Source organism: Macaca fascicularis, chromosome 9 (assembly GCF_037993035.2).
Source record: "Macaca fascicularis isolate 582-1 chromosome 9, T2T-MFA8v1.1".
In the NCBI taxonomy this organism is placed as follows: Eukaryota; Metazoa; Chordata; class Mammalia; order Primates; family Cercopithecidae; genus Macaca; species Macaca fascicularis.
Window position 1 is genome coordinate 35,991,439 of NC_088383.1, and position 20,632 is coordinate 36,012,070.

A 20,632-nucleotide genomic window follows, 5' to 3' on the forward strand; every position below is an offset into this window, starting at 1 on the left:
CCCCTTTAAAGTGCTGGAATTACAGATGTGAGCCACTGCACCCGGCCTGAATTTCTTTTATCTCAATTTTTGTCTTCTCTTCTACAGAGAAGATGAGGAAAGAAGACAAGGAAGAAAAAGGAAAGGAAAACTCCAGGTTTCAGATGCAGGACAGTAGGGCCTTGTACTCACTCATCTGCCCAGTCAGTCGCTGTACATCAACGGTGTGGCTGGGGTGGATGGACACACAGAGGGGACACGAGGATCAGCAGGCAAGATGTACAAAGTTGGAGATGATGCACGCTACATGTTAGAATTCTAGAAAGATGCAGCTGGGGGTTAAATAGGAGACTTCATGTGGTAAGTGGATTTTGAACTGGGCCTTGAAGTGATTGACAGTGCTGGGGCATGGGGTTGGTACTTAGGGAATACAGAGCACACACACTGCTCCAAGGGGCTTGGGTCTGGAGGACGAGGGAGGCCAAGTTAGTTCTCACCCAAGAGTTAGTTTCATTTGAAAATTGGGGAAGACAGAATGAATGTGTGCGCGTGCATGTGTGTACTCCAGTCTGTAAAAGAGGTTATATTATTTCAGAGGAAAGGGACTCTATCCAATTTCTTGGGACCACCAGCAACAGAAGTCCCCCTTCCCAAACCCAGTGGTTTAAGCAATAAGGAAATATACTACCTTGCAAAACAAGAAGTCCAGTGGTAAGAAATTCCAGGCTTCCTAATTTGGTGACAACAGTGTCATCACCACCAGACCCTGCCTCCTCATTCTTTTCCCTCTACCTGCTGGTTCCCCTGACCTAATACTGCTGCCACAGTCCCAGGCATCAGAAATGGGAAAGACAACACCCTTTTTGGAGAGTACTTTTTTTTTGGTTGTTTTTTTTGTTGTTTTTTTGAGACTGAGTCTCACTCTGTCACCCAGGCTGGAGTGCAATGGTGTGATGTCGGCTCGCTGCAACCTCCACCTCCCAGCCCAAAGACTGGGCTGAAAGGCACTGGGTTGCTCATGAGGATTCCGCCCCTAGGGTTGGGGAGCTTCCAGGCTCTGGGGAAGCATATGGCCATCAATGTCGAATAAAACTGGGCTTCTGGAAGAATGGCGTGTAGACACTGGGGACGTCTGGCGCTGGGACTGAGTGAGCGCTTACCCTGTTCAAGAAGTGAGGAACAGCTTGTGAGAGGCTGGGGCTTGAGCCACGCTCCCAGACATGCACGGGAACTCTTATTCTTGTTCATGAAATGTATCCCTGAAACCAAGCTTCTGCTACCAAAATAGCACCATTTGACAGCAGTGCTTTCAGCCTTACAGCAGATACTGCCTACGACCTCTCCCTCAACAGAACCAGCAGTAGGGGAAGCTTTGCAGGGGGGAACGTTGCACATCTCACACACCCGTGCGTGCGGGATCCACTGCGCTCCCCACACCCTTGCACTCGGGATCCAGAGTTCTCACTGTGTGTGTCTTTCTTTGAATCCTAAAAGTTTCAGAATCTGGACTGCTGGGTATAGAAATTACTGCTCCAGGTTTAGGGGACTGCATACCTTCTCTGTCCTATCTAACTAGGTACTTCATAACGCTAAGTCATGTGAGATGGGAACATTAAGGAAATGAACTCCTTCTAGTATTTAAACATGTGTGACCATGAGGCATGCCTGAAACTGAGAACATGGACATCAGCAACATACTGTGCATGAATGGCGGCTATTTCAGTGCCAGATGCCTCATTCCTTGTTCAACCACACTTCTCAGTTTTCTTCATATATGTTTATGTCCAAAACATGCTGTTTCCCATGTGCCTAACAGTACAACTTTAAAAAATATGATTTGTGAAACCAACTTGATTGTTCTAGTCTACACCAAAAATAATTAGCCCGCTTTGACGTGTGAGGCAGGCAGAGCTGTTGCCAGTTGGCTGGCCATAATGCAGTGACTCCTATGGTAGTATACCGTGGTTCTCAGAAGCTCAGATGTGTCAGGCTGGAGTGCAGTGGCATGATCTTGGCTCACTGCAATCTCTGCCCCCTGGGTGCAAGTGATTCTCCTGCCTCAGCCTCCCGAGTAGCTGGGATTACAGGTGTGCGCCACCATGCCCATCTAATTTTTGTATTTTTAGTAGAAACAGGGTTTTGCCATGTTGGCCAGGCTGGTCTGGAACTCCTGACCTCAGATGATCCACCCGCCTTGGCCTCCCAAAGTGCTGGGATTACAGGCGTGAGCAACCGTGCCTGGCCATGCTTCACCTTTTCTAAGAGCATTTTAAAGACATAGACTTGATTCTGAACTACTCAAGCATGGTATATTTTAATCTTTATGGTTTGTGGGCAGGTTTTTCTATATAAATCCATTTTCTTGGCTGGGCATGGTGGCACACGCCTATAATCCCAGCACCTTAGGAGACTAGGGCAGGAGGATTGCCTGAAGCTAGGAATTAAAGACCAGCCTGGACAACATGGTGGGACTCTGTCTCCACAAAAAACAAACAAACAAAACATTAAGCAAATTAGTTGGGCATGGTGGTGTGCACCTATAGTCCCAGCTATAATATATACATGATTCATTGATCATGTTGCCTATATCCTTAAATTGTCCCATCTTCAGGGCTATGTGATGCGGAGTTTCCAGAAAGCGACATGGGAGTCAGCATGTTCATTTACTCCTTCAAGTCAACAAGTGAGGCTGCCTTTGTAAGAAGTCCGGAAGGAGAGAGGGCAGCTTTGGGACCTAGGGCTGTGGCAACCCTGACATTACCAGCACCGTCCTGGGCTTGCTTTCTTCCAGCTGGGTATGTAGCTCCATGGATGCTACAGCCACGCAGTCATGGCAGTCAAGAATAACAGCTACTGTGTACAGAGTGCTCACCCTGCGCCTAGGGGCTTCCACATTTTATTCTCCTAACAGCTCTCATTTTGCAGATGAAGAAGCAAGGCTGGAGAAATTCAGTAGCTTGCCAAAGGTCACATGGCTCAGGACCAAGCGCAGAACCAGGACAGGGAGCCTCTGCCCTGGCGGCTCTCACCCAGTCTGGACCCAAAGGCAGGAAAGTGATAAGAAACACTTGCTGGCAATGACTCAAGCAGGTGGTGGCTGCGGAGAGAGCTCTGTGGTTCTGAGTGGCTGTGTGTGGGAACACCCATACCTTCCTGTTCAAATGCACAAAAGCACATTTTCACTTCTCTCTGGTTTTTCAAATCCCTGATGCTGATCAGGAAAAAAATGACTTTACAGTTTAAGGACTAAGGTCTGGCTAGCTATTGGAACAGCAAAGTCACAGTTACGCTTATTGAAATAGAATCACAGCTAAAAGAGGTCTCGCCGGTGTAATTTTTTTATTTTTATTTATTTATTTTTTTGAGACAGGGTCTCACACTCTGTCACCCAGGCTGAAGTGCAGTGGTACGATCTTGGCTCACTGCAACCTCCGCCTCCCAGGCTCAAGCGATTCTCCCACCTCAGCCTCCCCAGGAGCTAGAACTACAGGCACGAGCCACTACGCTCGGCTAATTTTTGTGTTTTTTGTAGAGACGGGGTTTCGCCATGTTGCCCGGGCTGTTCTTTAACTCCTAGGCTCAAGTAATCCACCTGCCTCGGCCTCCCAAAGTGCTGGGGTTACAGGCATGAATCACTGAGCCTGACCAACAGGTGTAATTTACTCCTTTCATTTTATAGACAAGAAAACCAAATTTCAGGCTGATTTACTTAAATATTGCCAGCTATTGACAATAGACTAGAAATACTCAGATCTCTGAACTAGTGTGATAATCTTTATATTACTGTGATGCCTCTATTTTTCTATAAACTGGATTTTCAGCCAGCTTTTGTGCAGCATAGCTTTCTGAGGAAGGATTTGTCCCTGTGGTTTGAATGGACGGAAGCTGGAAGGAAAAACCCCATCACTTACTATGCAAAAGTCCAGCTGGTCTCTGTGACAGCTGCAGGACACAGGGACTCTGCCAGATCTATCTCAGCCACCTCACTTTATGAAGGATGCTTGACTTGTGGTTCAGTCATTTTCTAGGACAAATGGCTGTTAACAAGGTATATGAGAGCTGTTGCTTTCAACGTTCGTGGAGCTCTCAGAAGCGCTAACTTACATCAGACCAGGGTCAGGCTTGACTTAGGAACGAACTTTTAAATTCTTACCTTTTAAAACACAGTTCACGATTGACACACTCTTTTTTTTCTTTCTTTTTTTTTTTTTTTTGAGACAGAATCTCACTCTGTCGCCCAGGCTGGAGTGCAGTAGTGCAATCTCAGCTCACTGCAACCTTTGCCTCTTGCGTTCAAGTGATCCTGCTGCCTCAGCCTCACGAGTAGCTGGGACTACAGGCGCACACCACCACACCCAGCTAATTTTTGTATTTTTAGTAGAGATGGGGTTTCACCATATTGCCCAGGCTGGTCTCGAACTCCTGACCTCAGGTGATGCACCCGCCTTGGCCTCCCAAAGTGCTGGGATTACAGACATGAGCCACTGCGCCCAGCCACTACTGATAGACTTTTGAGGAGGTAAGAAGCCCAAATAAGGGGGCTGTGGATGAAAGTGGGCTGTCCCGGGAGAGGATAGCATGAGTGTGCCCATCTGCGTCTTCTGTTTTGTGTCCCATACCTCTGGAATTTTCATTCAGTAGGTCTGGGTATTTGTATTTTTAACCAGTTCCTTGCATGTTTGTTTGTTTGTTTTTGAGACAGGGTCTTGCTCTGTTGCCGAGGCTGGAGTGCAGCGACACAATCACAGATCACCTCAGCCTCCACCTCCTGGGCTAAAGCAATCCTCCTGCCTCAGCCCCCGGAATAGCTGGGACCACAGGCATGTGCCACCACCACGCCAGGCTCAAGTTCCTGGCATGTTTCTGAAGCACTCTAGTGTTGGAGGACACTGAACTGTATGATCTGGGGTTGGGCCTAATTTTCCTTTAAGTTATGTGTGCTCTTACCCAGCATTTGCCCAGCACAAAGACTGTTTAATGTCACAGCCACAGCGCCACCTAGTGTATGTGTGACTTCCAAGCGGCTTATTTTCTTGGAAACAGTCCATGAACATTTCAAAACTCAACGGGTGGTATTTCTTTTCTGCAAGGGACTCTCCAAGTGTATGCCAAGCCCTATGGGGCAAGGGAGTAAGGGCAGTTTTTTCTGATCTAATTTGGTAAATTATATTCAGAGTAACTCTGGGGAGTCTTGGGTTAACTGTGGGGAAGGGGCAATAATTTGACAAGGTTTGGGAATCTAACTTAAAGATTTTTCTCTAAGAGTACACAGTTACTTGCAAATAGACTGAATTATTTGACATAAGAACTTTAGACATTACTTCCAGGCCACAAAGTTTTCGCAAGTAAGTGACTTTAAAATGAATCCATCTTTTCTCAGTAAAATTACCAGTTTTGCTTTAACTGCATATGATGGTTACTTTAGGTGGTTAGAACGTAGTGGAAAATGACGGCCGGGCGCGGTGGCTCAAGCCTGTAATCCCAGCACTTTGGGAGGCCGAGACGGGCGGATCACAAGGTCAGGAGATCGAGACCAGCCTGGCTAATACGGTGAAACCCCGTCTCTACTAAAAAAATACAAAAAACTAGCCGGGTGAAGTGGCGGGCGCCTGTAGTCCCAGCTACTCGGGAGGCTGAGGCAGGAGAATGGCGTAGACCCGGGAGGCGGAGCTTGCAGTGAGCTGAGATGCGGCCACTGCACTCCAGCCTGGGCGACAGAGCGAGACTCTGTCTCAAAAAAAAAAAAAAAAAAAAAAAAAAGAACGTAGTGGAAAATGAGGCCAGGCGCGGTGGCTCACATCTATAATCCCAGCACTTTGGGAGGCCGAGCCGGGTGGATCGCTTGAGGTTAGGAGTTCGAGACCAGCCTGGCCAACATGGCAAAAACCCATCTCTAATAAAAATACAAAAATTAACTGGGTGTGTTGGCACGCGCTTGTAGTTCCAGCTACTGGGGAAGCTGAAGCAGAAGAATTACTTGCAGTGAGTGGAGATTGCGCCACTGCACTCCAGCCTCGGTGACAGAATGAGGCTCTGTCTCAAAAAAAAAAAAAAAAAAAGGACATAGTGGAAAAGAGTCAAAGCGTTTTACGTATCACTCAGACATGGCTGTGGGTGGCATTTTAGTTTTTATTGTAACCTGTGATCACAGTGTTGGCCTCATGGGAATTGGATGAGCATAACCATATCACTAGAAGTTTTTGACAGTTCTTGGAAAATAAGTATCATTGACTGTGGGAGAGCGGTGATATTTTCATACTCTAAAAAGTATACATATCCTGTTGCTTAGTAATGCCGAGATCAGCATCTGTTTTGTTATTGTAGCTTGAAATATCATGAAAATGTAATCGGAGATGAAGGTACTGATGGCATTTAGCAATTGCTTAGAGGTTAGATTAGTGACATGGTAATGATTATTAGATTAGATGCCTTTGAACAGTTTCTATTCAGAGACTTTCGATATAATATATGATATTATGAATAAGATAATGTTAAAAAGTCCAAATTTTAGAACATTAATCCATCTCAATATTAATTTAAAAATAAATACACACACATGCATACTTCTTTGGTCAGCCAGAATTTTTTTCTTTATTAGCCTTTTCCTCACATAACCAGCCAGTGTTAAAATAGATTTGATGTCATGAAGGTTGCAGCTTTTAGGCAGTATAATTTCTTTTCCTGGCATGCATAGTTCTGTATTATGTACATGGTTTCATTCATCCTTTTATCCAGATGTCTGAATTGATGTAACCCACCTGGATTTTATTGGAGTTTAGACCTAGAAGGGTAGAAGACAAATCTACTTTATCAAGGGTATAACATGCCTAACCTATTAGTCTTTCTAGTCAAGTAACCTGACTTAACATCATTAAATGTTGGGTTGCTGTTGCTCCAGGAATACAGGATTGTGGCAGTTTGGAGGGCAGGGAGGGGAAGTTGGAGTACGGGCAGAAGATTTCATACAGGGAACAACCCATGTAACAATAGAGAAAGAAGACTGGGTTGCTGGAGGGGCTTAGCAGACAATCTACGGGGACTCTTCCACAGCTGGTATAGACTTTACCCACCAAAGGACATTGAGATTAGCTGTGGTTTCTTAGGGATTTTCACTACAATCAATTACTTGAATACTTCTAGAGCATTTAGGATCCCAGACACCCGTTTCATGACTTTGATTTTTAAAATGAGTCAGACAGTGATTACCTATGTTCTCAAAAATCCATCTTGGATAAAAAGAACTACAGAAACAAAACAACAAAGCCCAAAGCTACAGGCACTGTGAAGAGCAGAATGAACAGTGGGTGTGGGCTTGGCTGGAGGAACCATGGCTGACGGCCACCAGACCTGGGTTCTGGTCCTAGCTTTTCTGTTAAAACTCCCTGTGTCACTTTGGCAAGGTCACTTGACCTCTGTTTGATTGGAAACCTCTGTTTTCTCCACATTGACCTTGACATTTGTGACACTGTGATGAAATTCACAGTGAAATGTTAATTTCAGAGAAGAGTTCATCAGATCTTATTTTTTCCCTCATCCCTGTGAACACAGCTTCTAGATTCTTAGTACTCAGGTCATGAACCCATAAAATTGTCTTTCAGAATGTCTTCAACATCAGTATTTTTAATAAGCCATTCTGAGGCTTGCCCAGCATTTAAGAGAAAAAAAGTCTTAGGCTGAAACTGGCCTGTGATGAAGGCAGGGACATCTACTTTGATTCTGGTAACTAGATTAAGATTTTGACACATGAAGACTTTACTTGGGCAAATTTTGTTTTACTTATGTTATTTATAAATGTGCCAAAACTGTGACTGACTGAAAATTTTCCACCATAGGAGTTTCCTCTGCCCTTCTCCACCTAACAGGGCCGCACCAAGTTAACAGAAATTATCACTGGCTTAGAAAAGGTTGTGGTTTTCAGTGTACATTAGGAGGGTTACTGTCCCATAACCCAGTTTATTATTTAAATATTCTTGAAAGAACTGAAGTAATGAAGGGAGAGGCTATATTTTCTTTAGATTTTTCCATGTTATTTGAAAAGTTTTATTGACACTTATTTTTCTTAGCAGAAAAGCAATTGCTTATTAAATTGTACCCAAGGATAAAATGATTTGACAGGCTCAATCATGATCGATTTGAATAAGCTGATACTTGCAAATATTTCCTTATTCCTGATGTTTGATAACTTCAAGTCCCTGAGACCCAGAACAAAGGCCTTCTTGTTGTGAAAAGGCAGCTACATCTAGTGGTTGGTGGCATTTTCATTGGAAAATTTGGTTTATGAAAAAAGTCCTTCATGGCTGTCTTTGCTGACATTCTGTGGTTGTACAGAGCATTACAACTAATGTGGTGTGTATTTGTAACTTAACTGAGGTATAACTTTTACACCATAAAACTCACCCATTTTAACTGTACAATTCAATGATTTTTTAACAAATTTACCAAATTGTATAATCATCACCACAATACAGATTTAGAACATTTCCATCACCCCAGTAAGATTATTAATTCCCATTTATAGTTAACCAATAATTTTATTTTATTTATTATTATTATTATTGTTTTTCTTTTAAAGACTAGGTCTCACTCTGTCGCCCAGGCTGGAGTGCAGTGGTGCAATCATAGCTCGTTGCAGCGTCAAACTCCTGGGCTCAAGTGATCATCCTACCTCAGCCTCCCGAGTAGCTGGGACTACAGGTGTCCGTTGCCATACCTGGCACATTTTTAAATTTTTAAATAAAAATAATGCTCAGGCTGTTCTCGAACTCATGGCCTCAAACGATCCTCCCACCTCAGCCTCCCAAAGTGCTAAGATTATGGGTGTGAGCCACTGCGTCCAGCCCCTGGCCAGTATCTTGATTGTAGCCTGTGAAAGACCCTTAGTTAGAGGACCCAGTTAAGCCAGGGCCGGATTCCTGATTTACAGAAACTGTGAGATAATAAATGCTCTGTTAAGCCTCTTAAGTTTGGGGATTGTTATGCAGCAATATGGAACTAATACGTCTACTTGCCAAGCTAATCTAGCAGTGTATGCAACTGAATATCCAATCTGCCAACAGCAGAGACCAGTACTGTGCCCTTCACTGGCACTGGAGAAGAACCAGCCACTAGGTGGCAAGTCAGTGACAGGGACCCTCTTCCACCTTGGAAGGGACAGAGACAGAATGTTTGATCCTCTGGCATGGGATACCTCGTAACATCACATCAGGCCTGGGACCCATGTTACAGCAAGGGAGGTAGGGGAGTGGCCTAGGAACACAGGATCCTGTAGTGAAGCCACAGAACAGCGGACCTGATAGAGGCGCGGCTGAAGGGCCCACTCCAGGGCAGGACTTTCAGGGCATGAGGTGCCGCCCTCCAGGACACAGGCTGCACTTTAGAGACCTTTACGCAGTGCTCAGTGGGAAGAATGCATGGGCCTAGGGACCAGAGGCCCTGCCTGTCTCACCCCCAGGGACCAGCTGGGAAAGGAATTGGCATTTCCCATCGCTGTAAGTTTGGGTTCTGCAGGTCTAAAGGGCCTGGTCCCAGGAGGACACTTTTGCCAGGGGAGGTGCCACTGGGGCACTTAATCTCCTTGTGCCAAGGGACCTTGCAGCAGGAAGAGGAGTCACCCTCTGGTGGCACTGACTGGCCACCATTACCAGGAGGAGGAAAGGCTTCTGCTCCAGACTGGAAGCATATGTTTGGCACCCAGGCCATCCATGTGGGCACCTCAAGTGCAGTGACCCCGGCTGAGAACAGCAGATGTGCCAGCTGAGGGATGGATGAATGGGGAACAGATGTAGAGGAAAGAGACAAGGAGTGTGGACCGCAGCCTGAGGCCAGCTGTGGTGGGAAGGGCTGTGGTTTGTCCTATTAATCTTCCTCTTCTAAATTCTCCCATAGGCCAGGTATGGTGGTATACACCTGTAGTCCCAGCTACTTGGGAGGCTGAGGCAGGAGGATCCCTTGAGGCCAGGAGTTGGAGGTTGCAGTGAGCTATGATGGCAACACTGCATTCCAGCCTGGGTGACAAAGTGGGATCCTGTCTCTAAAAAAAGAAAAAGAGAAAAACATCCCCAGGAGGAGGCTCCCCCACACTCCCCAGAACCTCCAAAGAGCTGCTCTCTTAACCGTCTTAATGTATGTGACTGAGCAGCTGGCGGGCAGGGGTGGCTGTGGGGAAGACTGGCACATCCCCCACTCCCCTGCCATAAAAGATCTTGCCCTTAGCTGCTGGGAGTGCTGTCAGCCCACAGCTTTCAACTCAGTCCCTTTGGGTGCTGCCTCACCCGATGCTTACAGGTCTGTATCCAGCAACGGACCCAGGTGGCCCCGCCAGACAACACCTAGGGTCGATCTCACTCCTGAGCTCCCTGTGGGGTCAGATGAGGTGGTCATTTGACCGGCACAGGAGCTGTTTCTCCCTCCACCCACTCTTGGACTCTTGCCCTCCCAGGAGCATCCTTATGAACCCCTGTGTGCATGCCAAATCCATCTCAGAGCCCACCCTCTGGCAGCACCTTGTGCTGATCAGTGACAACACTTAGACAAGCTGGGCCATTTTTCTAGAAAATCATAAATTTCTAAGCCAACTCAAGGGAAAAGAGAAACCGTGAACAGTATAAGCATTCAGAAAAATTAATTATACAAAATAACACCAGGGTCATTCAGCTTTACAAGCGAGTGCTATCAGATTTCAAGGTATGGATTCCTATCCTAGAAAAAAAAAAGTTACAGAAAATAGTAAAAGAAACCTAATTTATTTTATGAGATTTGTAAAACATTTGTAGTAAAACTGGGAAAGTCCAGTATAAAAGAAAATGTATATGCTAATCTAATTGATAAACTAATATACAAAAGATCTAAATAAAGTGTTAGTAAACTAAACCCAGATATATATTTAAAATATTACAGTACGATCAAGTAGGGTTTGTCCTAGGGATACACATTAACAGACTAACATTCAAAAAGAGAAAGAAAGCATATTTCACTAGATGCAGAAAATAATTAGCTATGGTTGTCAACACCCTTTCTTGTTGTCAAAACATTTATAAGACAAACTTCTTGGCAAACCAAGAATAGATAGTGATACGGTTTGGCTGCCTCCCCACCCGAATCTCAGCTTGCATTGTAATCCCCATAATCCCCACATGTTGAGGGAAGGACTTGGTGGGAGATGATTGAATCATGGAGGTGGTTTTCCCCATGCTGTTCTCATGATAGTGACGAGTTCTCACGAGATCTGATGGTTTTGTAAGTGTTTGACAATTCCTGCTTCACACACGCCCTTTCCTGCTGCCTTGTGAAGAAGATGCTTGCTTCCTTTTTGCCTTCCGCCATGATTGCAAGTTTCCTGAGGCCTCCCCAGCAATGTGGAACCCAGCCATGAGTTAATTAAACCTCTTCCATGTATAAATTAGTCAGTCTCAGGTATTTCTTTATAGCAGTGTGAGAACAGACTAATACAGATAGGAACTCCCAAAACTTGACAGTGTACAACCAGCTTACTTATTAGTGTAGTTAGAAGCATGATTCAATATTGTAATGAAGTGCCTAGTTAGTGCAACAAGATAAGAAAAAACAAAAAAAACAAGTTGTCATTATTTACAGATTAAAATGTCCATATACAAAATTCAGAAGAATCTGCAGACAAAGGTTAGAAAGCAAAATAAAATTCAGTAAGTTTGCTAAATAAAAGATAAATGTGTAAATTAAAATTTAACAGTATTCCTATATACCTACAAAAAACAAGTAGAAATTGAATAGTAAAAAATCATGTTCATAACAGCAAAACATATACACAGCACCTAGGAATAAACGTAACAAAGGCTATACAAAAATTTTACAGAAAAAATTGTAAATCTTTACTGAAGGGCACAAAAGAAGGCCAAAATAGAGAAACCATGTTATAAATGGAAAAGCTCAGTATTCTAAAGATGTCGGTTCTCAAATCAATCTATAAATTCAATACTACTCCAATCAACACCCTAACAGGGCTTCTTTTTCCATAGAACCCAGCAAACATCTCAAAACTCACAGTGAATTGTGAAAGGCCAATGTGGTGACTGAATCATGGCTGCCATGAAAATGTCCACCTCTTAAAGGCTGGACCTGTGGATATGTTACAATAGCAAAAAAGACTTTTCAGATGTGATTAAATTAAGGGATTTGAGATGAGGAGATTATCCTGGATTATTGGGTAGGCCAATCACTAGGGTCCTTCTAAGAGGGCAGTGGGATGGTCAGAGTGAGAAAGAGGCTATGTGACCAGAGGAGCAGAGAGAGAGACCAGAAGATGCTGCACTGCTGCCTCGCAGAAGGGGAAGGAGCCACGTGCCCAAAAATGTAGGCAGCTTCTAGAAGCTAGAAAAGACAAGGACATGGATTCTTCCCAAGAGCCTCCAGGAGGAACACAGAGCTCCAGAGCTGCAAGAGAATAAACCTGTTTTGTTTTCAGCCCCTAAGTTTGTGGTAATTTGTTATAACAGCAACAGGAGACTAACACAGTAAAAAGTCAAATGACTTAAATAAGGAGAGAAACTTGCTTTCCAGGTATCAAGACTTTCTAGAAAACGATTGTGATTTGAGTAATATGGAACAGATGCAGAGTGTGAGACCAATGAAACAGAAAGGAGTGACAACCACTTGCTGAGTACGGTATGTCTAGAGCTGGCATTACAAACCAGTAGGAAAAGAACAGACTGTTCAATAAACGGTGCTGGATAACTGCTTATGCACATGATAAATTAAATGAGGCACATACCTCATTTAATAAAATACATTCTGGCCAGGTCCAGTGGCTCACACCTATAATCCCAGCACTTTGGGAGGCTGAGGCGGGTGGATCACTTGAGGTCAGGAGTTCGAGATCAGCCTGGCCAACATGGTGAAACCCCATCTCTACAAATACAAAAATTAGCTGAGCGTTGTGGTGTGTGCCTGTGATCTCAGCTACTCAGGAGGCTGAGGCAGGAGAATCGCTTGAACTCAGGAGGCAGAGGTTGCAGTGAGCCGAGATCACACCATTGCACTCCATCCTGGCTGACAGAGCGAGATTCTGCCTCAAAAATAAATAAATAAATAAATAAATAAATAAATAAATAATAAAAATACATTCTATCAATCAAACTTTAAAACTTTCGAAGGAAATTAGAAGAATGTCTATATCAGTATTAAGATTTGTTGAAAAATTATTGAAAAGCTCAAACAATAGAGAAAAGTCAGGTAGAGATCAACTATGTTAAAAAAGAAAACTGCTGTATGACAAATAACACCATAACAAGGGTAAGAGACAAACCACAGACTAGAAGATATTTTCATCACATAAAACTGGCAGAGGATTATTACCTAGATATAACAAGAACTAGCCTAATTTTTATTTATTTTTATTTATTTTTTTAGACAGAGTCTTACTCTGTTGCCCAGACTGGCGTGCAGTGGTGTGATCTCAGCTCACTGCAACCTCCACCTCCTAGGTTCAAGCAATTCTCATGCCTCAACCTCCCCCAGTAGCTGAGACTAAAGGTACCCGCCACCATGCCCAGCTAATTTTTTTTTTTTTTTTTTTGTAGTTTTAGTAGAGACAGGGTTTCACCATGTTGGCCAGGCTGGTCTCGAACTCCTGACCTCAAGTGATCTGTCCACTGTGGCCTCTCAAAGTACTGGGATTACAGGTGTGAGCCACCATGCCCGGCCTTAAGAACTAACATAAATTAATAAGGAAAAATACAACAATCCACATGCAAAATGGGTGAAAACTGAATGTTTACAAAAGGGAAAAAGCAATGAATAAACAGGAAAATATGCTGAATCTTTCTTGTTTTGAGGAAATGAAGTTTAAACAATAATTATCATTTCATATTCAGCAGATGGGTGAAAAATTATAATACCACCTAGTGTTGGGAGGATAGGGAGGAATGGGGACTCATACACTACTAGTTGGAATGTAAATTGCATCTTTATAGAGAAATTGGTCGCTATCTATCAGCCGTGAAGAGGCAGGTATGTTGGGAGACCTCTTAGGTTTATATCTGAGAGACTCTCAAATAAGGAGGCTGATACAAGGAGACTGTTTACTGCAACAATGTTCATAATAGAAAATTTTAGCCGGGCGCCTGTGATCCCAGCACTTTAGGAATATGAGGCCGGTGGATCACCAGCCCGGGCACTAAAAATAAAAAATTACTAAAAATACTACTAAAAATACAAAATTAGCTGGGGGCATGCCTGTAATCCCAGCTACTCAGGAGGCAAGGCTGGAGAATCGCTTGAACTCGGGAGGCGGAGGCTACAGTGAGCTGAGATTTTAACACTGCACTCCAGCCAGGGTGACAAGAGCAAAACTCTGCCTCAAAAAAAAAAAAAAAAAAAAAAGATAAAAGAAAATGTTGGAAACAACCTAAGTGTCCTTCGGTAAGGAAGGGTAACTGTAGCTTATTCCTACAAAGGAATGCTATTCAACAGTTCAAATGCATGAATTACAGCTACGCGGATCCAAAGGATCAATGCTGGACCGTGTTTCCCATAAGAAAAAACTGTAAACTGATCTAAGAGTTATACCATTTGTGTTAGTTTTACGCTCCTAAAATAACACTATAGGCCAGGTGCAATGGCTCACGCCTGTAATCCCAGCAGTTTGGGAGGCCGAGGCGTGTGGATTGCTTGAGGCCAGGAGTTTAAGACCAGCCTGGGCAACGTGGCAAAACCCCTTCTCTACTAAAAATACAAAAATTAGCCGGGTGTGGTGGTGGGTGCCTGTGGTTCCAGCTACTCCAGAGGCTGAGGTGGAAGGATCCCTTGTGCCCAGGAGTTAGAGGCTGCAGTGAGTCCAGACCGCGCCGCTGCACTCCAGCCTGGGCGAAGGAGTGAGACTGTCTCCAAAAGAAGAAAAAAAAGCCAGTTCTGCTCACTTTTGCCCTCTCTGCTGCCTAGCTTGCAAACATGATGGCTGAGGAGGGTCCAGGCCGTCCTAAATTACAAGGTGACCTTGATGACAGGTCACACTCTGAGGATGGAGGGGCAGAAACAGCATCGTAAGGACTCCAGCGTGGCTTTTATGTGAAGCCGCCATACTGGCTCCTGAAAGGCCCCCTATGTCGGGGCTGTTATATGAGAATAAACTCTATTATTCAAGCCACTCTCATGAGGTTTCTGTTACTCCTAGGGGAATGCAACTCCTAACTGACACAGCTTCCGCATTGTGGAGTCTCACCTAAGCAGATCTGTACTGTGATTTTAGTGATTCAATTTTACCTTTGGTCCCATTATTTTGAACGTCGGTTGGGGTATGTTTATTCACAAGACTGCAGATTGCAGACTCCACCACCACCCGTGAAGTAATAGAGCATGCATTTGAGATTTTATTTATAGTTTTTTTTTAATTTTTAATTTTTTTTTTTTGTAGAGATAGGATCTTGCTGTGTTGGCCAGGCTGGTCTTGAATTCCTGGCCTCAAGTGATCTTTCTGCCTCAGTCTCCCAAAGTACTGGGATTACAGGTGTGAGCCACCACACCCAACCTATCTGTAGTTTTTAACAAATATTAAGTAAAGGGTTGACAACACCGAGTACAATCCCTTCTGTCGATAAAATATACCCAAATGTTAATATCGTATCTCCTTAAAATACATTGAAAACACATACATTTATTTTGTAGCTACTATTATAAGGCGGGAAGGTTTATGTATTTTTTGTAGCTGGCACCAGAATACTTTTGAGAGGAAAAAAAAAAGGACCTGTTTCTGTTGAGAAATCTATCGGTGTGCTTGGGGTGGAAGCTGCTTGCCGAGCCTGAGCATTGGCCGCCCCCAGGTTTGGAGAACTTGAACACTCCCGTGCATTGGAGAGGAGAGAATTTCGTAACTCCAGGGCTCCTTTTTGTGGGGGGTGGAAGTGTTCGGTGGGATTTGCTGTGTGATAAAGGCTTCCCTGGGAACCTACTTGTTCACGCTCACAAAGCGTGAATGTGAGCATGTGCACGCCAACTGTGATGGCAGGAACTTACAGCCAAATAGTGGCGGTAGGAGCAGTGGCAGAAACAGGAGGCCTACCTGCAGCCAGTGTCTTGATGACATTTTGGGGTTCCTCCTGACATCCTCAGAGAGAAATGACTCTAGGACATAGCCGGAAGTTCATGATCACTGTGGCTGCCAAGCCCATGGATCCAGCTGCTGGAGAGGGGGAAAGTGTTACAGACCAATTTCATTTTTAAATATGAGAGCCAAAATTCTGAATAAAATATTCATAAAGATGATTTCAAAGTACATTTAAATAGTAATATAGATCAACGAAGTGAGATTCACCTCAGGAACACAAAAACAAAAAAAAATTTTAATGCAAAAATGTTAAGAAATCTATGAATATAACTCATATTCATTTGTTAAGAAGGAAAAATACGATTATCTCCATAGATGCCAAAAACTGGAACCACTTTCTCCAGCTTTCCTCCCAACCCGGGGAGAGCCAACAAAATGGCAAGTGGAACGCCGCAATTTCTGTTCTTGCGCAAAATTCATCCTTGGATTCCTGTGTCTCTGTGTGGCCCACCTCTTTCTTGTTGGGTATATTAGGGTGATTCTTAAGGAATTCCCCACTGCCACTCACCTCTGTTCCTCTTATTTATTTATTTATTTATTTATTTATTTATTTATTTTGAGACAAGGTCTTGCTCTGTTGCCCAGGCTGGAGTACAGTGGCATGATCTCGACTCACTGCAACCTCCGCCTCCCGGGTTCAAACGATGCTCCTGCCTCAGCCTCCTGAGTAGCTGGGACTACAGCCGCGTGCCACCACGCCCAGCTAATTTTTGTGTGTTTTTAGTAGAGATGGCATTTCACCATGTTGGTCAGGCTGGTCTCGAACTCCTGACCTCAAGTGATCTGCCTGCCTCGGCCTCCCAAAGTGCTGGGATTATAGGCATGAGCCACCTCGCCCTGCCTTTTTATTAAATATTTTTAAAGGGGCCACGTGAATCTTCTCTGTATCATTCCAATTTTAGTATACGTGCTGCTGAGGCGAGCACGACATCTGTTCCCCTTATACTGCTGCTGGGAGTGGGAATGGGATGAGTCAGGAGCACCTAGAACCTGCTTGGTCAAGAGGATAGTGGGACTCTCCCACGTCACTCTTACTCTTGATGGGAATTTTTTAAGATTATGATACAAGTAAGACCAATCCCTCCATGCCCTATCCACAAGTACCTTTTGTAATTGCCACTGCATTATTTTTCTGCTTTTAAACCACCTCTCTATTTTGTTGTGAATTTTGGGGAGGTATCTCATTGGAGTCTCTCTCCATTTTACCACCGAGGTCTAGAATATGCACTAATTTAAAAAGAGAAATTGGCAACTTTCATGGGAGGGGGAGGGATCCTTGACCGTCACATATGGATTGATTAAGACCCTATTCTGCTTTTCCCATGGAATGGGAATCTCTGGAGCCTGTGGTTCTACTATGAGCCTGGCTATCAGGCAATCACAAAGCTCCCATTTGAGGTAAGAAGACACCACACCAGGCACAGTGGCTCACACCTGTAGTCCCAGAGCTTTGGGAGGCCGAAGTGGGAGGATCACTTGAGGCCAGGAGTTTGAGACTTGCCTGGGCAACAAAGCAAGACACTATCTCTACTTAAAAAATTAGCCAGGCAGGCTGGGCACAGTGGCTCACTCCTGTAATCCCAGCACTTTGGGAGACTGGGTTGGGCGGATCACCTGAGGTCGGGAGTTCAAGACCAGCCTGACCAACATGGAGAAACCCCATCTCTACTAAAAATACAAAATTAGCCAGGCATGGTGGCACATGCTTGTAATGGGGGAGGCTGAGACAGGAGAATCGCTTGAATGCAGGAGGTGGAGGTCACAGTGAGCCGAGATCTCACCATTGCACTCTAGCCTGGGCAACAAGAGCGAAACTCTATCTCAAATAAATAAATAAATAAATAAATAAATAAATTAGCTAAGCATTGTGGCATGCACCTGTGGTCCCAGCTACTCGGGAGGCTGAGTCAGGAGGATCACTTGAGGCCAGAAGTTCAAGGTCACAGTGAGCTATGATTGCACCACTGTACTTCAATCTGGGCAACAGAGTGAGACCCTCTCTCTTTAAAAAAAAAAAAAAATTCAGAAATCAGATACTTTATAGGGAAGGCAGGACAGGAACTGAAGACAGCCTTCTTATCTGTCTTTGGAACTTGCCACAAAATGTTGCAGTAATGACAGCCCCTGAGGCAGAGAAGCAAAAGAGATTTAAGAAGGAATTTCTGGAGCCACACATTCAGAACATTAAATGGATTTAGAATTGTCACCAACTGGTTCTGGTGGCAGGATGCCCAAACACATTCAGATGGGAACCAGCAGTAATGAGTATTGTCAGGAATCATCTGTTAGATTTCTAAACACACACGAACAGGATGGAGGAAGGACCTCTGTATAGGAGTGAAACCAGAGAGGCTTGTGCCTGAAGCCTGTGCTACTCAATCAGAAACTCTAGGAAACGTGTATTTTTACAAAGCTCTACAGACAATTCTGTTACCCAGTGCTGTGGTTTAACGTGTCTGGCAAATGCCAGGTGTTGGAACTGAATCCCCAATGTGGCAGTCTTGAGGGGCAGGGCCTTTAAGAGGCGACTGGGTCATGAGGGCTCTGCTCTCATGAATGGATTAGCCCATGAACCCATTCACAGGTTCCACCGGGCGACACCCTCACAACTCCCCGGTCCCCACCCGCAAGAAGGCTCCTACCAGATGCTGACCCTTGACCTTGGACTTCTCAGCTTCCACTGTAAGAAGTAAACTCCTTTCCTTTAGAAATTTCCCAGTTGCAGGTATTCTGTTATAAGCAACAGAAAATGGACTAAGATACCCTGACAGGGCTGAGAACTGCTTCAGTAGAGGCTCTTCTTTTCCTCACCCACTGTGACCAGGGACTCAGGCCTGCACAGTGCTACAGCATACTACAGTTTCACATAATACGGGCCAGGTGCAGTGGCTCACGCCTGTAATCCCAGCACTTTGGGAGGCCGAGGTGGGGGGATCACCTGAGGTCAGGAGTTCAACACCAGCCTGACCAACATGGAGAAACCCCATCTCTACTAAAAATACAAAAATTAGCTGGGCTTGGTGGTGGGCGCCTGTAATTCCAGCTACTTGGGAGGCTGAGGCGGGAGAATCGCTTGAACCCGGGAGGCGGAGGTTGCAGTGAGCCGAGATGGCGCCATTGCACTCTAGCCTGGGCGACAGAGTGAGACCCCATCTCAAAAACAAAGAAACAAAAAACATAATCATCGGCCACGCACAGTGGCTCACGCCAGTAATCTCAACACTTTGGGAGGCTGAAACAGGTCGATCCTTTGAGGTCAGGAGTTCAAGACCAGTCTGGGTAAGAAACACACCACTGCACTCTGGCCTGTGTGATGGAGTGAGACTCTGTCTCTTAAAAACAAAAATAAAAACCAAAAATTGACATAATAGTGATATTTATGACTGATAACAAATACTGAGACACATAAGAATTTTAGGAATCTCATACAATTTTGGAGCACATATTGATAATACATTTATATAAATATAACTCAAAGAAGGTTAAATACCATTTCTCATTTAACAATGCTTCCCATATAGTTATTTACGTAGTACATACGCCTAACACATCTCTCTTGGACTCCCAGGAGTCCTTTTTGGAACCTCTAAAAGTTAGTTCGAGGTTAAAAGGACAATTTTAGAATTTAAAATTTGACTTTGGGATGTTTATCCGATATGAAAGGTTTAAAACACTTGATCAAAATAGGAGTACAGGTCACTGCAAAGTAATATTCATTGAGCTAAAGTGATAATTCAGATTTCAAAAAGCAAAAACCTTTACTCTTTGATGGAGAGACACTCAGTTTTTCAAACGATCAAAAGACCTAATAAAGATAGCATAAGACCAACAGGATCTGTCTCTCCTTCTCCCCTTTTTTACAGTTTATCTCAAAGGTAAACAAAACCTTTTGCTTTTATTAATACTACACGAAAATCTCATTCAAAAGAGAAAACCAACTTCTACTTTTGCATTAGCGTTTTGTTTTGTTTTGGTTTTGAGACAGAGTTTTGCTCTGTTGCCCAGGCTGGAGAGTAGCGGCGTGATCTCAGCTCACTGCAACCTTCACTTCCCGGGTTCAAGCGATCCTCCTGCCTCAGCCTCTCAAGCAGCTGGGATTACAGAGGTGCACCACCATGCCCAGCAAGTGTTTGCATTTTTAGTAGATACGGGGTTTTTCCATGTTGCCCAGGCTGGTCTCGAACTCTTGGACTCAAGTGATCTCCCCGCCTTGGCCTCCCAAAGTGCTGGAATTACAGACGTGAGCTACCATGTTATGCTGTATTAGTGTATTATTAATAGTTAGGCCAATTTCAACAAAGCCTTATAAATAGATGCATCCAATTTCAATCAACTTTGACCACACAAAGTAAGATTTCTGTTTACCTTTTATAACCTCTTCCAAGTTTTCTCATTCTTCCCCCCCAACTTTCTTTATCTATTCATCTAAACTAGACAAAATTACTTTTCCTGTAGCAAAAACCACATTCTCATGCCTTTCCTATCGCCCTCCTCACCAAAAACACATACTTTTCTTATACACTCTGTATACAGAAGTGTTTCTCTCAGTTCTAGTTTTAGTTATATATTAACAATAAT